The following is a 21,005-nucleotide window of genomic DNA, read 5'->3' on the forward strand; positions in this document are numbered from 1 at the left end:
TCGGCTGCAACAGTAGCTGCAGCAGCAGCGGCAGCACAAACGCCAGTCCCGTAGCTCGTGAGGAATGCGAGATTGTGAAATCCAAGTTCCGTACAAAATTTATTTAGCCAGTCGATGCTTTGGTGGGGGTATCCGTTTGTAGCATATCCACCAGCAGATCCGGAAGGGGGGATTGGTGAGGTGATATCCTCTTGAGACATGTTGAGTGTTTTGAGATAGAATGACTGCGTGGGATGGTATTAATGGTTGTAGAATTGGGAGGAGCTACAAGGATGCTCCTCCTTCTGTCCTGTATGAAGAGGCGTGGGAACTTTCTATTTTCACGCCCCTCTTCATCACGTGTTGTGGGCGGGTTCTAGGGGTGGAGCTTACGTCTGGTCAGTGTGTGACTGCCAGAAGCTTCATTCTAACTTTGGGATTGTAAGAGTACGGATGTGTTTCGCTGGGCTCCCGGGATTACATTTACACAACTTTGAACCGGATAACTTTTGGAATATCTCTAAAGTTTTGGATATATACCTTTTGGATAAAGCGTTGCTGTTGGATAAATCTTTGCTGATGGATCTTTAAACCCGGATAAATCTTTGGAGGTGATTAATCTTTAAACGGGATAATTTTGTTCTTCTTTCACCAACAAAACAGAACGTAAGTCAGTTTTTATGTTTTTAAGTTTTGATATCCTTTAATAATTGTTTGATGTAATGTAAATACACGCTGTTTTAATATGCATTTTGATAACGTTTATTAATTATTTATTTTTACGTCTAAACAATTTAACATTTTAGTGTTTGAACATCGATAATTATTATTATAATCAATATTATTTAATACTTTTAAACTGTGTGTAATTGTGTAAAAGTACATCATCAAATGTGGTTCGTGGGATAATTTTCCCACGATCACATGACCTCTCCAGAAGCGGAATTGGTGGTGGTGAGGGGTTCCGTATCGTGGGAAAATTTTCCCACGATCACGTGACCAGTCCAGAAGTGGTGGTGGTGGTGAGGGGTGTTGGTGGGTGGGAAGAGGAGGGGAGACCGTGGGAATTTCCCACGGTCACGCGGTCAGACCGGAAGTGAGCGGGAGGGGTAAAAAAGGGGGCGGGGCTTATTTTTATGAGGGCAATAAATCACTCAAAGTGGCATAAAGTGCCCTTCATTCTCTCTAACACACTTGGATAAGAAATATACAAATAAACTTTAATTCTACATTTTCATTTCTCAAAGTACTCTATCTTTCACAATAAGGCATTAAAACAACATCACTGTCTTTAGTTGGCCCTTTTAAAGAAACTTTTATTAACAAAATAGCATAATATTACTTTTCATTACAGCATCGTGTCATCAATACACAACACAAAATGTGCAAAGCCATGGACTGGGTCACTGACTCCTTCAGGGTCAGATTCGTACATTTTGAATGTGCCCATGCAAGCAGATATCACACTGTAATAAGAAAATGTTTGAAATATTTTAATCATGATTTGTTGTTGTTGTGTTTATAAAAAAATATGGCAGACAAATATATAAATAACTTCATACTCACCCACAGTGCATTCTCAGCGATCTCTTTGAAGACTGGCAAACACTTTCAATAGGCTCTGTCACACAATCAAGAGTCAATTTTAAAACTCACTTTATAACAGCAGTCAATATTGAAGAATTTATTTTCTCTTTTAAATTAAATTACCATTAAGGTAACACTTTATAACGATGGCAGTTCATTTGATTTTATTATTTAAACTTTAATAAACAGTTAATTAATAATTTATAAAGCATTATTAGACATTAATAAGCAAATTATAAATACAGCAAATGCTTTATTCTTGATCTAAGCATATGTATTTAATGCGTTTAATAATGGAATTTTCATTATTAAAGATCAATTTATCATTTTTAATTGAAGTATTGTATTATTTACAAAGAAGTTATTTAAGAGTTGTCAGTGGTGCAAGTGTAAGCAAATTATTACTAAACTATTTAAATGTACATTCATACATCTTATTATTCAGACATACAGTAATAGTTACTGTGCTAATAAATGCTTTATTAACACGTATTTCAGGGTTAATTCAGGCAGTTGTAAAGCATTTAGTAGTGGTCAACCGATATTTGTAAGCCAAAGTGAGGCCTGTTCATGCCTTGTAAAGGCTCATTTAGATATATTCAGTATTATTTTGTTGTGTTTGTTTTCTTTTGATAAGCTCACAAAAATAGTTTACCACTACTTGACCACTACTTTAAACAAGTTGCTTTACAACAACCCAAATTAACCCTGAATTACAATAGAAATACGTGTTAATAAAGCATTTATTTACACACTAAGTAACTATTACTATGTCTGAATAATAAGATGTAAGAATGTACATCTAAATACTTTATTAATCATTTACTTACACTATATGAGAACCACCGACAACTCCTAAATAACTGGTTTGAAAATAGTGCAATACTGCATTTTGAAATGATAAATTGAACATTAATAATGAAAATATTTTCATTATTAATGTTCAATTTATCATGCTTATAAATCAGGAATAAAGCATTTATTGCTGTATTTACAAAATGCTTATTAATCTGCAAATGCTTTATAAATTATGAACTAACTGTTTACTAATGCTTAATTAATGATTAATAGAGTGCAGTTACTATATATAGTTATACCAAAGTTACTGTTAATACCCGAAGAAGCAGCTGCCATCTGTTGCCTAATTTCAGATATTGCCTCCAGCCTTGCCTCGATGGATGAATGGTTTGGTACAGCCAACCCGAGTATCACCTCACCAAACTGAAAGTAACAACAGAAAAAAGCCATTACCCCATATAGAAAATTTACAATTTCTGTCCACAGGACTATGTACATTTATGTAAACAAAATAAATAAATAAATAAAATCTATACCTTCATAACAAAAACCCTGCAACTACATCCATCCTGCTGGTTTGTGTGTTTAAGTTTCATTGGCCTCCATCTGATCTCACACCAATCTTTTCTGCCAAGAATAGATAGATAGATAGATAGATAGACTTTAATTGTCATTGTACAGTTGTGCCATACAACGAAATTTGCTTGTGCAACCTCTAAAACAACACTCACTTTCACAAACACACTCATATAAAAATAAAAATATATCCATTAAAACACATCCTATTGCATAAAATCCCTATCTAGAAAGTGCAGCTGTGCGACTTGGGGGTGGAGAAGCATGATTGTTCAGTTCTGTAATGGCCCTGAGGAAAAAACTGTTCTTTAGCCTGGAAGTGCGTTCTCTAAGAGCCCGATACTGCCTGCCAGAAGGAAGCAGGGAGATGAGATGGTTTGAGGGGTGTGTCTCATCCTGCATAATATATAATGTGCTCTGCGTAAGCAGCGGATCTTAAAGATATCGTCCAGTGGATGCAATAAACAACCCGGTCTCATCCCAAATCGTCATATAACTGACGTTTTGGGACGTCTTTTGACCATCCGTCAATATTCGCCTTTTTAGGGCCCCCTTAAACGTCGGTAGATGAGGTTATGGGATCCTAACTCTACCCCATACCTAAACTTAACCCTAAACCTAACCCGTCACCTAACTGACGTTAAAGGTAAAGCGTCAGTTGTATGACAGCCCGGGATCGCCATCTACCGACGTTTAAGGGGGCCCTAAAAAGGCGGATATTGACGTATGGTCAAAATACGTCCCAAAACGTCAGTTATATGACGATTTGGGATGAGACTGTGTTACAATAAAAGTCCAATCATTTTTTCAGCAGTTTTTGTAATCCGGTTAAGGGATTTCCTGTCCTTCTCTGTACAGTTGGCATACCATGCAGTCATACAGGAGGTTAAAACACTCTCAATGGAGCATTGATAAAAGGTCTTAAGCAGCTCAGCAGAGAGATTGCTCTTTTTTAGTAGTCGTAAAAAGTATAGCCGCTGTTGCGCCTTTTTGACCATATGTGTTGTATTTATCTCCCATTTAAGGTCCTCTGAGATCATAATTCCCAAAAATGTAAAACTGGAGACCTTTTCCACTTCCTCGCCATTCATGATGAGGGGTCGAGGCACCTCCTTACACCTTCTGAAGTCAACTGTAATCTCCTTTGTTTTCTTGACATTCATGGTCAGATTGTTGTCTTTGCACCATCCAGTCAGTCTGTCAACTTCATCTCTATAGGCGCTTTCGTCGTTGTTCGAAACGGGCATAGAAACGGTTTAGCTCATCTACCAAGGAGGCATTGGAGTTAATGTTGTGGCGCATCTGAAAGAACCTCCTAAAATGCAATTGTAAACGGTCCCAGAAATTGCAATTATTAAATGCAAGAAACAATGAAATGTAAAAGTACCTAAAACTTTTTCCAGCTTTCTTTGCAAGTGCCTCCTCGTTTGAACCCAAAGGGTTTAGATCTGAGACCTCTTTTGAAGCAGCATTTAGAATCTGGAATTTCAAAAAATAGAGTATATTTATTAATCACATTACAATATTTTATACAGATAAAAACTGACATGCTAATACCCAATGAAACTCATTACTACATGTGCAACCCTTTAAATTGTTTTGTAAATATAGATAAATGTAGTCAGGTTGTTGCCAGATATCAAGTAATGTTTGTAAATTGAGGAATAGTTTAATATCAAACCCCTTTTTCTTTAATAATTTAATAACATCTTTATTCACTTTATTTATTTATTTATTTTTTGTAATATAAAGATTGGCAGAAAACTGAAAACATTCTATGTAATATAAAGGTCTCGTTGACAGATGAATAGAAAAATGGCTGGAAATGTCACTTTTTTGCCGGCTTTTTCCAATTCGTGTTTAACTCAATTACATATATTTTCAGTAATGCATATATATGAGCAACATATTCAAAACTCGCCACCAAGGCCCAGTGGTCCTCATTTACATTCATAGTCCTCAAATTTCATCTTAAAAAAAATAAATAAATAAATATATATGACACTTATATACATCATTAATGCGAACACATTGCTTTCTGCAGGACAAGTATGATTTTATCCAGTTGAGACCTTGCACAGAAAAATTAAAATATGTTAATTTAGATAAAAGAACCTCGTGATTAACAGTATCAAAAGCTCGCTTTAGGTCTAGAAAAACAGCACCGACACAAGAACCCTTATCTAAGTAGCCTTTAACCTTTTCCAATAACAAACAATTGGCTGTTTCTGTTGAATGTTGGGCCCTGAAGCCAAATTGCATGGGGTGTAGTGAGTTAGCACTATTATCGAGATGTTCAATCAATAGTTTGGCCACCCATTTTTCAAGTATTTTGGAAACAACAGGTGAAATACTCATAGGCTGATAATTGTCCATAACTGATCTATCCCCAGATTTAAAAACGGGTGTGACCATGGCCAACTTCCATGCTGAAGGCACGATGGATTGACTTAAGGACTGATTAATCAGATGTGTAATAGGCTGTATAAGGACTTCTTTATACCTTTTCAAAAAATGTGTAGATATTCTTGGCCTTCGATATTTTTAGACTATTGATAATATTTGATACTTCTAATTCAGTTATTTGTTATAAATGAAAATTTGGCTGTGCATAATTAATGGGACAAACAGAGTAGCAAGGTGAACCAAAAAATTGGCTTATTTCATAAACAGAATCTAAAAAGAAAGTGTTAAGTTCAGAGGCTATGATGGTTGAGTCTGTAACTAGGTCATTGTTAATTTTCAACTCTAAATCTCTATTATTAAAATTCTGTTTTCTGCCAATCAACTTATTTATGGTTTGCCATATCTTCTTCCCATTTCCTCCTGCCTCTTTAATAGTATCAATAAAATTTGGCTTTAGCTTGTCTCAGAGTTTTTATTACTTTATTTATTGAGGTAAATTTCTGTCGGTCAGTTGTAAGACCTGATTTTACAGATTGATCTCTTTCCTAAGTAAGTTTACCTAAGTTTTCCTGGTAAGTTTCCTACAGTGTGTCCCTGTTTATCTTATGACTCCACTTTCTGAGGTAGGGCCACATGACTTTCTTAATTGTTGTAGAAAATTGGTCACAGTCACTCTCCAAATCTCCTTTATTTGGATTAATTTAATTAATTAAATTAATTAACACACTGGATTAATTTGGATTAATATTAATTTCCATTCAATCTCTTCCAATGCTACTCCAAGGTTTTCCTGTTGACTAGTTGGAACTGATTCATATTTACATAATGTTTTAACGGAGATTTTTTTAAGCTTCCTGGCACAAAGAATAATATTATGATCTGATATTCCTGTCATTAGATTAAGGGTTTTAGAAATGCGTTCGGGTCTATTAGTGAACAATAAATCTATTTTAGTTTCAGACTGGTTAGTTATCCTTGTAAGTTGTTCAATTAACTGAGTAAGATTAAAATAGTCTGTTATATTTTTTTTTTTTAGCTTTTTTCTTCCACTCCAGTTGACATTAAAATCCCCCATCAATATAACCTCTTTGTTGAAATCCAAACAATGGAGGAGATTTTTTTAACTGATCATAAAACTCAAGCTTTGCTAATGGCTATCGATATAAGAAGATTAAACTAAAAGTCATTTTAACTGAAAGAGAGATGTTAACACCAACACACTCAATATCAGTTTTCGTGATACATTCAATTTGTTTACATTTTATAGTACTTTTCACATATAATAAAACTCCCCCTCCCTTCCCATGATCTCTATCTTTCCTAAAAACATCATAACCTGGCATGACAATAAGTGCCTCCGGGGATGAACGAGTTAACCAAGTCTCTGACAATCTAAGAAAATCAATATTTGAATTTACAAGCAAGTTTTCCAGTTGTTCGCGTTTATTTGCCACACTCCTGATATTTAAATGTCCGCCAAACAGCCCATCGTGGATCCCACACAGTTCGAGCCTGATTAAGTGTTCGGAAGAACTTTGTGGTGTAATGTTTTTTCATCACAGGATTCCTAATTGAAGCCAATGTTAGCCAATGTTAGACCTCCATCATGACGATCCGGTATGTTTCGGGACTCACCAATGGAGATACCAATGTTGCGCTCCTGCAACGAGTTGACCTCTTTCACACTGCTGCCAAAGTGCGTTGAACTAGACCTAAACCCCAGTGACAAACACTCCGGGCCAGTAATCAACGCCACCCCAGAAGACCCCATCACAGCCCTCGGCCCTCGGCCAGTGACCACCGACGGCGCCGCCCAAGCGAATCCCGCCGAACAAAGGCCCCCAAACAACAACACGCATAGACAGCCACGCCAACACCGGAGGTGGGTAGAAACAGACAGGGACAAATGGGGACTGTCCCAGTAACACCAGGGATGTATTGGGCAGTGGTAGTCCAAGTTTTGCATTGGCTACAAGCAGATTGTTGAGGAGAGTTGTAAACAGATGACAAATGAAAATTTCGACTTAGATAGTTTAGGAAAACAACACGCAGCACCAGCCAAGCTGCATGCGTTCACGCATGCGTTGATGATTGATGTCCATTTTTTCACTTAAAAAATTACCTCTCCACATAGCCATTGTTGGGGACAGTGTTTTGAAGTCTTTTACTCTCATAACCAAAGTGTGCTTGTGGTTTTCTCGGCTTAAAGGCAGAGAAGCGATGACAGCCTCTTCGATGTCTGTCTTCCAGAGAGCATGCATCTATAAAGAAAGTTTTTATTTGCATGTTATGTTTTTCACAGAACACAATTTTTTCACAACATTAAAGGAAAAAAGATGACCTTTTCTTGAGGATCTTTGATTGCAGCTATTTCTGACCATGTCTTTAGCTGCTTGGTGTTATCAAGTTGGACACCTTCCTCACGTACTTCAAAATCATCTTCTTGAATTGCAATGTCAGTAACAGAGATGCTTTTTTTCTCCTTTTGTCTAACTTTTTGTTTTTTTGGGACTGGCATGATTGGAGGGACACTATAATACTAGGACTTTTTTGTGTGGCAGGTCTTTTGGCCCACTGCTCCTTAGTTAGCTCCATTGCTTTCTTTTTACTTTTTTCTTTGGAATATCTGGATCCAACTGAGAAACCATGTCCAATCATGTGTTCCCTGTAGCTTCCTTTTAAATAAGAATGAAGTTTGCAGATAAAATCTGCTGGCCTCATTTTTAGACATCTTTGTAGGATGGAGTTTTTTACAATTCCAAACCAACATTCTCCATTAGCTCCATAGCCTCTTCCATTACTTTACCAAATGCATCCAATTATTGTGTTTTTTGACATTGGAACGTCATCTTCTGCAGGGATGCATGCCTTGAGGCAAATGTCATCCTCAACATCCAAACCGTTTTGCTTTATGTAGGTTTTGAGTTTGTGTTTGTTTTCAGCCAAAAAGACAAAGCACATCTGCAGAAAGATTGATTTAGCTTGTTCAAGACTGGTGCTGTTTTGCAAAGTTGTGCAACCCTTTGTGCAACCCTTGTCTTTTGTCACTTTGCTGACTGCATTTGAGATGGTGTTCACCATTTGTGCAGCACAGATATGCACCACTGTGAATCTCATTAGGTCCTTCTTCTGGAGTCTGTAATGACATATTGTGTGTGCCCTGTGCAAGTAAGTGTCAACATTTTCTTTGTTGAATGAGAACAGAACACTTTGAATCAATGCCCAGCTAAAATCTGTCTCGATGTGATGTACTTTGACTGAAGTCAAGTTGCAGACATTGTGCACAAATTTCAGAAGACAACTTGAAATATTTGGCACATTTGTCAACAGCTGGTGTTGTTTGTCTCCATTGTTTTTTTTTTTTTTCATTTTGTTCTGTATTATCTGGTCCACTATTGCTGTCATCCTCAGGCTCTACAACTTCTTCAGGTGAAGGAATGCCTTCAAAGCAATTAAGCTCATTGCTTTGCTCAGCCATGTCATTGCACAGAACATCATGATCTGATACCATATCTGTATTGTCTTCCTCATTATCCAGGTGGTCCGTTTGCTTCACGGTTTTTCGTAAATGTTTAAAAACAGCTGACTGCACATTTTTTCGGTTAGTGTGCCATATAACTGAGAGCCACTTTCGGTATTTAAGTGTATCCCTTCCAAAAATATTTTTGGCTACATCACTTTGGCTACATCACTTTTAAACACTGTTTAACAACTCTATCAACCCCTCCACATTCACTCCAAAGGTCTGAAGCACCATGCTTTAAACCTCTTTTTTTTGGTGGATTGGCCATGCTGGTCTAATCCACGAGTTAATCTTGCATGATTTTTCTGATATAATGTGACTGTGATGGATTTACCTTTAATGTAGTTTGGCTGTGAACATGGCAGTTGCTCAGTGTTCGGATGTCCTGGTATCTTCTCTGCTCTATCGTCCAGTGTCCTCCGCTCTATTGTCCAGTCTCCTCCGTTCTATTGTCCATTCTCTTCCACTCTATTGTCCAGTCTCCTCGGTTCTATTGTCCAGTCTCCTCCGTTCTATTGTCTAGTTTCCTCCTGGCATCTTCTCTTCTCTATTGTCCATTCTCTTCCGCTCTATTGTCCAGTCTCCTCCTGGCATCTTCTTTGCTCTATTGTCTAGTCTCCTCCTGGCATCTCCTCCGCTCTATTGTCCAGTCTCCTCCTGGCATCTCCTCCGCTCTATTGTCCAGTCTCCTCCACTCTATTGTCCAGTCTCCTCCTGGCATCTCCTCCGCTCTATTTTCCATTCTCCTCCACTCTATTGTCTAGTCTCCTCCTGGCATCTTCTCTGCTCTATTGTCCAGTCTCCTCCACTCTATTGTCTAGTCTCCTCCTGGCATCTTCTCTGCTCTATTGTCCAGTCTCCTCCACTCTATTGTCTAGTCTCCTCCTGGCATCTTCTCTGCTCTATTGTCCAGTCTCCTCCTGGCATCTCCTCCGCTCTATTGTCCAGTCTCCTCCACTCTATTGTCTAGTCTCCTCCTGGCATCTTCTCTGCTCTATTGTCCAGTCTCCTCCACTCTATTGTCCAGTCTCCTCCTGGCATCTTCTCTGCTCTATTGTCCAGTCTCCTTCGCTCTATTGTCTAGTCTCCTCCTGGCATCTCCTCCGCTCTATTGTCCAGTCTCCTCCACTCTATTGTCTAGTCTCCTCCTGGCATCTTCTCTGCTCTATTGTCCAGTCTCCTCCGCTCTATTGTCTAGTCTCCTCCTGGCATCTCCTCCGCCCTATTGTCCAGTCTACTCCTGGCATCTCCTCCGCTCTATTGTCCAGTCTCCTCCTGGCATCTCCTCCGCTCTATTGTCCAGTCTCCTCCTGGCATCTCCTCCGCTCTATTGTCCAGTCTCCTCCTGGCATCTTCTCTGCTCTATTGTCCAGTCTACTCCGCTATATTGTCCAGTCTCCTCCGCTCTATTGTCCAGTCTCCTCCTGGCATCTTCTCTGCTCTATTGTCCAGTCTCCTCCACTCTATTGTCAAGTCTCCTCCTGGCATCTTCTCTGCTCTATTGTCCAGTCTACTCCGCTATATTGTCCAGTCTCCTCCGCTCTATAGTCCAGTCTCCTCCTGGCATCTTCTCTGCTCTATTGTCCAGTCTCCTCCGCTCTATTGTCCAGTCTCCTCCTGGCATCTTCTCTGCTCTATTGTCCAGTCTCCTTTGCTCTATTGTCCAGTCTCCTCCGCTCTATTGTCCAGTGTCCTCCTGCCATCTTCTCTGCTCTATTGTCCAGTCTCCTTTGCTCTATTGTCCAGTCTCCTCCGCTCTATTGTCCAGTCTCCTCCGCTCTATTGTCCAGTCTCCTCCTGGCATCTTCTCTGCTCTATTGTCCAGTCTCCTTTGCTCTATTGTCCAGTCTACTCCTGGCATCTTCTCTCCTCTCTTCAGTCTCCACAAGTGTTATTTACTGCAACATATGAGTTTATAGTACACATGACTGGGTTAGTATTTATGCTAAGTACAGCAATACAATAGGAAGAGTTTCACCTCAATCCACTCACCAATATTGACAGCTCTTTTGTCGTCTCCTCCTGTCCTCTTCTCTGCTGCTCTTAAAGGGTTTGTTCGGTATTTTACACTTAAAGCTTTTAAGATAGTTTCTGATGAAATTGAAAGGTTGCATTTGGACAAATGCTGCTGTACTGAGAATTTTAGGTTTCTGTGTTACCTCCACAATGGTTGTATATAAAATTTAGTTCCCTTTCGAAGGGAACTCAACAATACGTCGAATGACGCAATGGGGAACGCCTCAGGCGTGACAGGTGTCTGAAATCAAATATCAACTCAAGTAATCAGGTTGACCGGCGACAGCCCGTGCATCATCAGCTTGAATGATGAGCGCGTCAATCTGGATGTATAAGAAGGGCGCCTTGAAACCGTGACAACATCTTTTCGTCTTCAGGGACTGTTTGTCTGTTTGATAGTATCAACGATTAAGCGCGCAGAGACGTGGAGAAACACTTTGCGCGAGTGTGCCGACTTGTGTCCAGATATTTGACACCGGAGGATTCACACGATCTGTGCGTGTTCTGCCTGAGAGAAGAGCATGCGCGGGAAGCTCTCGAGGGAGTTTTTTGCGCGAACTGAGAGTTTTCCTTTCAGAACTCTCTGCTCTCATCTGACCCACTTCTCGAGGGAAGTAGGCGCGGCATCTGAACCCCGCGGTTCCGGTTCCCGCTCGGGCTGAGGCTCAGTGGCGGTTGAGCTCGTGGAGCTTTCAGATGGAGCTGGCAGATTATCGGGAGAGGGGCGTTAACCTCGCGGATGATCTACCAGCTGACGAGGGTGAGTTACAGATTAATGTTGAACATCTAAGAAGAGAGAAAATGAGCGCTCTCTCTCTTTGGTGAATCTGTAACTGTTCTCTTCGGGCAGGGCAGGAGTTGGCTGTAATATATGTATATATATATACAGTATATATATATATATATATAGAAAAGGATGTCAGTTTGGTTGAGACCGAACCATTTCAGCCCTCCTGCCCAGTGTACGCTGAGCTGGTTGACATTATGGGGCGCGCCACAGACAGATTGCAGTTGCAGTGGAGGCGTGTCTGGGAGGAACCCGCTCATGGTATTTTGGATGGCTGGTTCCTCCCCACCCATAAGCCACCAGCCCGGATGAGCCTTCCATTCCTTTCTGATCTAAACGCTGGGATCGAGAGCATATGGAAGAATCCGTTCTCCTCACGTCTCTATCTGCATCAGCGGGTTAGTTTCGCTGCTGTGGAGGGAGCCGTGGAGCACGGATATGTGTCGATGCCGCCAGTAGACGAGACGTTGGGTAACTATCTCGTCTCTGGTTGGTCCTCTTCACTAAGAGCTCTGACCCTGTCATCCAAGCTGCTCAAGACATCTTCATGCTTGAATGACAGAGCGTACACGGCAGCAGGTCAGGCAGGTGCGGTTCGGCACGCCCTTGTGGTCCTACCAGACTGATCTGCTGCGGGACTCCGGGCCACCAAGCAATCTGCTGTTCCGTCGGTGCTATGGTGGCCACGGAGAGACATCTGTGGGAGCTCCCACATACTGTGGTTGCCGGGTTACAGGCCTCACCAGGCCTTCCTGGTTATGAGCTCCCACTGATTGTGGTCGCCAGGTTACAGGCCTCACCAGGCCTTCCTGGTTATGAGCTCCCACATACTGTGGTCGCCAGGTTACAGGCCTCACCAGGCCTTCCTGGTTATGAGCTCCCACATACTGTGGTCGCCAGGTTACAGGCCTCACCAGGCCTTCCTGGTTATGAGCTCCCACATACTGTGGTCGCCAGGTTACAGGCCTCACCAGGCCTTCTTGGTTATGAGCTCCCACATACTGTGGTCGCCAGGTTACAGGCCTCACTAGGCCTTCCTGGTTATGAGCTCCCACACATTGTAGTCGCTACGTTACAGGCCTCAAAGGGGCCTTCTTGGTTATAGCTCCCACATACTGTGGTTGCCGGGTTACACGCCTCACCAGGCCTTCCTGGTTTTGAGCTCCCACTTATTGTGGTCGCCAGGTTACAGGCCTTACCAGGCCTTCCTGGTTATGAGCTCCCACATGCTGTGGTCGCTGGGTTACAGGCTTCACCAGGCCTTCCTGGTTATGAGCTCCCACATAGTGTGGTCACCAGGATACGAGCTCTCACATACTGTGGTCGCCAGGTTAAAGGCCTCACCAGGCCTTCCTGGTTATGAGCTCCCACACATTGTGGTCGCTAGGTTACAGGCCTCACCAGGCCTTCCTGGTTATGAGCTCCCACATACTGTGGTTGCCAGGTTACAGGCCTCACCAGGCCTTCCTGGTTATGAGCTCCCACACATTGTGGTCGCTAGGTTACAGGCTTCAAAGGGGCCTTCCTGGTTATGAGTTCCCACATACTGTGGTAGTCAGTTTACAGGCCTCACCCAACCTTCCTGAATGTGGGCTCCCACATGCTGTGGTAGCCAGACTACAGCCTCACCACCTTTCCAGAGCACTTTGCTTCCACTCTGTGGTCACCAGGCTTCAGGCTTCATTGGCCTTCCTGGTAATGAGTTGTCACATATCAGGTTGCAGGCTTCACCAGGCCTTCCTGAATGTGAAACCCCCACTTTCGTGGTCGCTAAGTTGTAGTGGTGAGTCTTCACATGTCAGGCTGCAGGCCTCAGCGGCCTTCTTGAATGTGAGCTCCCCATGCATTGGGACTATCGGGTGTTAGGCCTTGTCAGGCCTTCCTGATTATGGGTTCCCACTTGTTGTGGCTGCCAGGTTACAGGCCTCAAATTCGGCCTTCCTGAATTCAGAGTGAAGTACACGAACCCATACTTCACCTATTATTGTGGTAAATCACATGACAGGATGTCTTGTGTACTTTCTAAAATCCATTTCGTATGGTAAGGGTCACGCGCGGTATGCTTCGGTCCCTTCTTATGTGGCTCAGACCCCGGTCTTCCCTTGGGTCCCACTTTAAGAGGCGTCCTGTCACTTAAGTAGGCTACAGGGACGCCCTTCTCTGGCTAACTTCTGGAAGAAGTAGCTTCCACTTGGTGGAGTAAGCTCCCACAGGTTGTGGTCACCAGGCTGGGTCTCACTGACCTTCCTGAGTACGAGCTCCCACCCAATGTGGTCGCCAGGTTACAGGCCTTACCAGGCCTTCCTGGTCATGAACTCCCACACACTGTGGTCGCCAGGTTACAGGCCTCAACAGGCCTTCCTGGTTATGAGCTCCCACATATTGTGGTTGCTGGGTTACAGGCCTCACCAGGCCTTCCTGAATTCAGAGTGAAGTACACAAACCCATACTTCACCTATTATTGTGGTAAGTCACCCGACGAGATGTCTTGTGCATTTTTTAAAATCCATTTCTTATGGTGAGGGTCACGCGCGGTATGCTTCGGTCCCTTCTTATGTGGCTCAGACCCCAGTCTTTCCTTGGGTCCCACTTTAAGAGTTCTTAAGAGCTAACTTCTGGAAGTAGCTCCCACTTGGTGTGGTTTTTCAGGTACACCAGGCTAGGTCTCACTGACCTTCCTGAGTACGAGCTCCCACCGGAGGTGGTCGCCAGGTTACAGGCCTTACCAGGCCTTCCTGGTCACGAGCTCCCACACACTGTGGTCGCCAGGTTACAGGCCTCACTAGGCCTTCCTGATTATGAGCTCCCACATACTGTGGTCGCCAGGTTATGAGCTCCCACATACTGTGGTCACCAGGTTACAGGCCTTACCAGGCCTTCCTGGCCATGAGCTCCCACACACTGTGGTCGCCAGGTTACAGGCCTCAACAGGCCTTCCTGAATTCAGAGTGAAGTACACAAACCCATACTTCACCTATTATTGTGGTAAGTCACTCGACGAGATGTCTTGTGCACTTTTTAAAATCCATTTATAATGGTGAGGGTCACGCGCGGCTTGCTTCGGTCCCTTCTTATGTGGTTCAGACTCCGGTTCTTCACCTTGGGTCCCACTCTAGATGTGTCTTTGTCGCAATACATTACGACAGGCACTTCCCTTGTTCAAGCTATCTCCCACAACTGGTGGTTTTAGGTCTCATTAGACCTTTTTCGAGGTAGCCCCACATTGTGGGTCTGTCAGGTTTCTAGCTTCTGGCTTTCCTGAAGGATGAGCTTCCACATGCTGTGGTCGTTGGGTTTCAGGCCGCACAATGTACGGCCTTCCTGACATGAGCCCTCATGTATCGGAGCTCCCCACACAGGGGGTCATCAGGTCTTAGGTCTCATTGACCTTCCTGATTTTGATCCCTCTCTTACTTCCTCAGTGCTCAGAGGTGAGCACTAGGTGGAAACTCGTGGATTGAGTGTACGATTCCCGTTGTTTTGAGGTTGAGTCACACTCTCCGGGGGATCCCGTCTCTGTGATCCGAAACTCGATGGTTTCTGCCAGCTTCGTGGGCCGTCAGTTTTTGGATGCCTTTCCTAGGCAATTTCCAGAGGCTCTGTCTTGGACAGACAGGCTATGGCCAGACTGTGTGTCTTAGTACAGATCACCAGGCCAGCCTGGGGGCATTTTAGGAGGAGTGTTCTCCTGAATAGTGACTGGCTGGGGGTCCCTTTGGCCCCCTAGCCACACTCCCTAGAAGGGACCCCTTCTATTTTGAAGTTGTGGTCCTAAAGCCTTTGAGCTGGCCCAGATTTACCCACGTTATTACGTTCTGGTTTTTCTTGGTTCATTAGCTTGGGCTATGACCGGTAGGGAGTGCTGTCACTGACAGCCCAATGTAACATAGGGTGAGTGGTTTCAGTGTTCCTTGGAATTACTGGTTCTGACAGTTGTCACTGCCTTTTCGGCATGCACTCCCCTCAGCATGGCGGAGTGGGTATTTCGTTCCCCATTGCGTCATTCGACGTATTGTTGAGTTCCCTTCGAAAGGGAACGTCTCAGGTTACGACTGTAACCTATGTTCCCTGAGAACAGGGAACGAGACAATACGTCTCGTTGCCATGCCTCGGGGCCTGCCTGCAACAGTCCCTTCAGACGATAGGATGTTGTCACGGTTTCAAGGCGCCCTTCTTATACATCCAGATTGACGCGCTCATCATTCAAGCTGATGATGCACGGGCTGTCGCCGGTCAACCTGATTACTTGAGTTGATATTTGATTTCAGACACCTGTCACGCCTGAGGCGTTCCCCATTGCGTCATTCGACGTATTGTCTCGTTCCCTGTTCTCAGGGAACATAGGTTACAGTCGTAACCTGAGACGTTTACAAAGACTTAAGATTTCAGTCTCAACCTTTCAATTTCATCAGAAACGATCTTAAAACAGGGCTTTAAGTGTAAAATACCGAACTAACCCTTGTACTCTCCAGTCGCTGCCTGTCATCTTCTCTGCTCGTCTTTTGTCCAGTCTCCTCCTGTCTTCTTTTCTCCACAGGTGTGATTTCCTGCAACAACTGTATTTATAGCACATTATACTGTACAATTTAAACCTGTTAAAATAGAATGTAAAGAGTGTACTTATCACTTAAAAGAGAACAATTCGCCTGTTGTTATGATTAGCTGCAAAGCGATTGCCACATATACACTCACACGAGGTATATCTTGTATTATGATGATTTATTGAGAGCAACAGCTCACTCAACACCATGTGCAATACACTCCTTATTCAACAGACAACTCCCCACTCCAGTCGCACACCTTACGTCATACACTCCCCAAAGCCTTATGGGTAATGTGGTATTAAACATCCCAACACATATCCCCTTTAAACAACATAACACCCATTACAACAGAGAAGTAACACTTATTAAGACAATCAAATTAGAATGACATTCCAGTCAGTTTACCTTCAAAATATTTGAGACACATGAATAAAAACTGTTACTAACTACTACTGGAAAATACCTTTCCCTCAACAATAACATGTCCCATATTATACCATAAACAACTCTTCAAACAAATAAGGGATATGATCCACTACTAGTCTCTGTACCGAACTGGCAGTTTAATTACCCTTCCACTAGATGTCATTTTCGGACCAGGAACAGGGTCCGGTGGAACTTGCTCCGCATTCATGATAGATGTGGATTTCTCATGCGGTTTCTGCTTTAGTGGGGGTTGTGAAAAACTGTCCATATCAGTCTTTGCAGAATCCGTTCCTGTGGGCCCCACTTTCTGTAAGTGACGCCTGTTACGTCTCAGAACAGTTCCACTTTGTGTCTGCACCAGATAGGAACGTGGCTCCTTTGTCTGCTTCACCACCATACCTGATGTGGACCATTTTTTCTCCCCATCCAACCTCAAGAGAACTTAATCTCCAGGGTTTAGGTGGGAAAGCATCCGGACTGAATGGCTTTGGCTTGTTTGTCCTTCTCAGCCACTCTGTCAAGACTGATAAGACATGGTCGCAAATTTTTCTCAAGAACAGGCAATGTAGTGCGAATTTGGCGTCCCAACATTAGCTGAGCAGGGCTTGCACCGGTAGCTGCAATTGGAGTTGCCCTGTAGCTCAAGAGTGTCAAGTGAGGCTCGGGTTGGCGAAGGATATGCTTTGCTGTTTTAACAGCCCGCTCAACAGCCCCATTGGACTGTGGGTAGTGGGGGCTGCTAGTAGTGTGCTGGATGCCCCAGTCCTTACAAAAGTCTGCAAAGTCTATGCTGCTGAACTGAGTACCTTTATCAGAGTGTAGTTCCCTTGGAATTCCCCATCTTGCGAACATCCCCTTTAGGAAGGTGATCACACTGCGGCTGCTAGTGGAGTGTAACTGGGCAATTTCAATGTCTCTAGAATACAAATCTGCCTCTTGGAGTGATAAACATCGTAAGCATTGAACTATTGCAGTCCAATGGGATTTGCCAGAATCCAGATGATGCGTCAAGCGTTGAGAACACTTTAGCCCCTGACAGCTTAACAGCAACATCCTCCAGGGTAGGCAGCATGAATTTTTCTCTTTTTACTGTCTACACATATCCTGACTTTGCCATTTTTCTTGACTACTGGGACCATAGGAGCGCACCAGTCAGTGGGTTGTGTAACTTTGCGTATTATCTGCATGGACTGCATTCGTTGTAGCTCCTCATCAACCTTCTGGATCAATGGAAAAGGCACCCTGCGTGGTGTTGTTAAAGTATAGGGTTGTACATTTGACTTCAATTCAATTTTTATCCGCTTGCAGTTCAGACAGCCAATTTCCCCGAATACTTCTGCCCGAATGTGGTCTGCTCTGGCTACCAGTCTCATAGCACAGGCCGCACTCCTGCTGAGAAGGTTATTTGAATAATTTCCATTGACTACATAAATCCAAAATTGGTGACGAGCTGCATTTCTTTCAGTCTCAGCAAAAAATGTCCTATTGCTTTCACATTGCCACCGGGACTGTTAAGCTGTATTGCAGTTTTGTTCAACGGAGGGCGCTGTGGCAGACTTTGGTAAGTGTCATTGGACATAATCGTGATATCAGCCCCCGTGTCGATTTTAAAGGTTACTGTTTTACCACACACAGGAAGACTCACCAGCCAGTCAGACTCTGAATCACTTTTCTCAATACAGCCCAGAAAGTATGCTTCACAGTCATCATCATTATCGCTGTATTGCACTTGTATCGCTCTCACAGCCTTGCTTTGGCAGACAGCAGCGAAGTGTCCGAGTTTACTGCATTTACGGCATTGCTTATTATATGCCGGGCAGTCACGTGGCCCATGACGTCTATTGCAACGTGAACACAGTTTATCTTCTGTTTGTTTATCCCCGTGCTGTCCCTTCTTGTTTATTCTCTTACCAGTTTCACGGTGTTTACCTCTATGCCGCTGCTGCAACGCTGCCACTTCAACAGACATCGCCACTGCCGAATTTTGCGTTTTTGCGAGCTCTGCCTGTCGTGCCATCTGCACCGCTTTCTCAAGTGTCAAATCACTTTCCATCTGAAGTCTTTGTGACACGCCACGATCGGCTATTCCAATGACCAGTCTGTCGCGAATGTGTTCGTCTTTCTGTGCTCCGAATTCACAATGCTCTGCCGGCTCATACAGTCCTCTAACAAAAGCTTCGACTAATTCACCAGTCTTTTGCGACCGCTGGTGAAAGACTGCACGTTCATGTATTATATTTCTGCGCGGTATGAAGTGTTCATTAAACTTGTCCACTACCTGCTGGTAATCGCTGGAATGGGCCGCCTCTGCGAACCGAAACGAGGCGAATATTGTTTCTGCCTCCATCCCCATAGCGTATAGCAGTGAGGAAAACTTTTGTTTTCCTTCTCACTTTTGTAAGCAGGAAAAGCTCCTCTCACAAGCAGCTGTTGATACAGGCAGATGCACACAAGTTTGTATAAATCAATGAAAGCCTCCTTGTATAGCCTCAATAGAATCAGCAAGTCGTGCGTGCTGTTGAGAGAGACCCCATTTAGTTTTTTTCTGTCAATGAGGCTTTTCAGTTGATGTTGTTCTGCTGAAAGGTTGCCTTCTAATATGCCATAGTGCCTAGCCATGGGTTGAAGGGCATCTTGGTGCAGGAAGGTCTTGTGTTTGGGATTAATAGCTGCAACTCCTTTCATGATGTAGCAACTGTCAGCAGAGAAACGCCTATTAAATTCACTAACTAAACGGTCAAGTACTGGGAAAAAACAGTGGATTTTGTAGTCTTCTGGTGTTTGCAGTATCTTTTTCCTTGTGTGGCTACTGCTGACATGAAACTGCTGCAGGTGGGAGGGCTGTATTATTTTTCTTTTTGCCCACTCTCTCACACACGTCACTGGCGCCCTGCCACAGATGGGTCCAAGTTTCACCATTGCGTTCTTCTTTTAGTGCGTCAACCAGTGCCAAGACCAGATCAATGGCGGATGGAAAATCTAAATCTGTGGCCTGTAGTTGGTCAGATAAAGTTTTTGTGAGCTCAAATATGTTCTCAGGCTTGTAGATTTGCAAAACAAACTGTGCAACAATCAAGCCATTTAGTGATCTAAGCCTGGCTAAGATGCTAGGGAGGGTTTGCTTTATTGCCCAAAGACTGTACTGACATGCCCATCTGGTATCTGACAGAAGTTTTAATTCCACAGCTCTTTTAGTGGGCTCAAGTTCTGTCATGAACACTTTGTGAGTTACTGAACCAGAAAAAAAGTTGTAAAGTACTTAAACTGTGGCAAAGTAGTCAGCAACTGGTTTTACATTATGGACACAGTCAACTAAAACCAGATTTAATCTGTGTGCATGGCAGTGGATGTACACTGTATGTGGGACTTCTCTGCGAAATGTTTCCTGAACACCGTTGTTGCAGCCAGACATTACAGATGCCCCGTCGTAACATTGTTCAACGCATGCATTTTTGTCTATATTGAATTTAGCCAATGCCCCTTTCACTGTCACAAGTAAAGACTCTGCATCCAAACCATCTGCTGGAACAAAATCAAGAAACTCTTAATGAATGTCATCATTGTGTATGTAGCGCAGAACAATAGATATCTGCTCTGTTTTGCTCACATCTTTTGTTTCATCCACCATCAAAGTAAAGTGCTCTCCAAGTTTAACTTCATTACGAACTTGTTCTCTCAAAATGCTGGCCATTATCTCAATTAACTCGTTCTGAGTGTCATGATGGACATATTTTTTATTACCAAGCCCACTAGATAATTTTTTGGATACAGTGCCTTCAAACTTCCCCAGCAGATGTAACATTTGAAGGAAATGACCTCTGTTAGTGGACTGTTCATTCTCTCGGTGGCCTCTCTGACCAATGGTTTGACTGTGAAGCGCAGTGACTCAATAACGGCTCGCATGTAGATCCTGTTTTCTTTAACAATTTTCTTATGTCCGTTGTCATGGAGGTGCGCCAAAATCTTAGATCCGTTTTTCTCACTCTCCTTAAATTCACACCACCCTTCCATTGCCACTTTGTGAGAAGTGCTGCCATTGTGTTGTGCCAGTTTCTCTCCTCCTTTTCTCCAGTTTTTAAACCCTACCTGGGTAAAGCACTTTTCTGAGTGACCACCAGATCCATGCACACTGTAAAAAAAAATGATGACAGGCAAAACAAAAAGCGGTGTCTTTTGACACTGAATATTCAAGACACTGGTACTGTTTGAACCACGAGTAACTAAAACTCCTGGATGCTAGCTGCCCCCGAGATCCAAAAGAACGACGTGAGTATGATTTTAGTTGAGGCTGTCTTGGTTTCTCGGCTGGGCCATGGCTTAAATCCCCCTTAAATCCATTGAATTGAAAGGAACACAGCTGGGA

General features: G+C 43.1%; 1 long non-coding RNA gene across 2 annotated transcripts; it reads right to left on the minus strand.

Moving 5' to 3' along the window:
• Positions 1-1,171: 1,171 nt before the first annotated feature.
• On the minus strand, positions 1,172-4,887 carry LOC120488698 (uncharacterized). Of its 2 annotated transcripts, none has more exons than XR_016155238.1 (5): positions 4,328-4,887; positions 2,901-2,991; positions 2,682-2,787; positions 1,546-1,600; positions 1,172-1,445 (listed from the first exon to the last, which is right to left on the minus strand). It is a non-coding gene; the product is annotated as an uncharacterized LOC120488698 (long non-coding RNA). The 2 variants fall into 2 exon arrangements; XR_016155239.1 differs by lacking the exon at positions 4,328-4,887 and adding an exon at positions 4,008-4,311.
• Positions 4,888-21,005: the final 16,118 nt, after the last annotated feature.

This window comes from Pimephales promelas, chromosome 3, assembly GCF_988280905.1.
Source record: "Pimephales promelas chromosome 3, fPimPro1.hap1.1, whole genome shotgun sequence".
NCBI lineage: Eukaryota > Metazoa > Chordata > Actinopteri > Cypriniformes > Leuciscidae > Pimephales > Pimephales promelas.